Here is a 1,691-nt window from a genome sequence, read left to right as displayed (position 1 = left end):
GCAGCAAATGCCCCAGATCCTCCTCAGTCTGAGCAAGCCAAGTTGTGTTATCCACATAATGTGAATTGTTTATGAGCCTTCCTCCAATCCTGATGCCACATTCCTCCTCATAGAGTCAACCCCTTGGATGATTTGTTCTGCATATAGATTGAAAAGGTTTGGAGATAGGACACACCCATGGCGTACACTTTTCCTGATTTTGAACCATGCAGTGTTTCTTTGCTCTGTTCTGATAGCGTCCTCCTTTTCCAACTATAGGTTTTGCATAGAACTTTATCTTTTTTTAAACTACATTATGCCAATTGGCCTAGATGTCCTACCTATCAAGACGGTGGTCACATGGCCCCAAGACTTGTGATTTTGTCTGTCAAGGAGTTTTGTTATGACTAAGAACTTCCATAACTTTGTTCCTGTATACCCTACAATATATATATATATGGAGAAAAGATTGAGATTGCTAACAATTTTAACTTGCTTGGTTCCACAGTAAATAATCTTGGTAACAGCAGTCAGGAAATCAAAAGACGAATTGCAATGGGAAAATCTACTGTCAGGGACCTCTCCAGAGTGCTGAAAAGCAACGATGTCACGCTAGAGATGACAGTCATGATCCAGACTATGTTCTTCGCAATTACTTGCTGTGCATCAGAAAACTGAGCAATGACCAAGGAGGGCAGAATAAGAATTAATACCTTTGAGTTATGGTGCTAGGGAAGAGTATTGACCATATACCTTGGACCACCTAAAGAATTAACAGATTTTTTTTTTCTGGAGAGAGCAAAACAAGGCTTCTCCTTGGAGGAAACGCTGTCTGATGTATGTTGGCCATGTTGCCAGGTGGGACCAGTCTTTGGAAAAGGATATTGTGCTTAGAATGGGAAAGGGGCAGAGCATGGGAAGAAGACCCTATATTAGATAAATTGACACAATTTTTTTGAGATAATAAGGGCGGGTGTGTCAGAGACAGTGAGATTGGCTCAAGATAAAGCAGAGTTCAGAGCTATCATGCCTAGGGTCCCTATAAGGCATATTCAGTGCCATAGCACATAACAACAACTTTATTTTATAATTTTATTATCTGAGTGTGTATCCCTGAAGATATTATTTTACTTTCTACATTCAAACAAGTAAAAACAATATATGTATTTTATACTGAATCTTCCAATTAATAATATTTATATATGATTGACAGGTGGGGTTCACTTTTTCCTTACTGTTTAATATTCCATGCAATAATTAATAATGTGAAAAAATTTAACTTATCCATTCCATTAAGGTAAACATCAATTCATTTTTTTTTTCTGGAATGTTTTGTATGTGCAATAATTTATTTGTTTTTAATTTTTTATTGGGATTTTAATGAAAGATAATAGAGAACTTGGATTTCTGTTCATTCAGTTGTGCACATTTTTATCCCTGCCCACTCCTTTCCTCCAGTTCGCTTTTCTCTTTGAGAAGAAAAAAATTTTTATTTCATTGTTATACAAACCCCCACCTCAGTCCACTTTACTATGCAGCTCTTATTCAGGACTCTTGCCACACAAATAATACTTAATCATATATGTTGTTGTTGTTGTTGTTATGTGCCGTCGAGTCGTTTGCGACTCATAGCAACCCTATGTACAACAGCCCTAAACCCTGCTCTATCCTGTGCCAATCTCACTGCCTCTGACACACCCATCCCGATTACC

Source organism: Elephantulus edwardii, unplaced genomic scaffold, assembly GCF_000299155.1.
Source record: "Elephantulus edwardii isolate Elephantulus edwardi_28Jun2011 unplaced genomic scaffold, EleEdw1.0 scaffold00012, whole genome shotgun sequence".
Taxonomy (NCBI): Eukaryota; Metazoa; Chordata; class Mammalia; order Macroscelidea; family Macroscelididae; genus Elephantulus; species Elephantulus edwardii.
The sequence above is the reverse complement of the archived record's forward strand: the minus strand, read 5'-3'. Positions refer to the sequence as shown.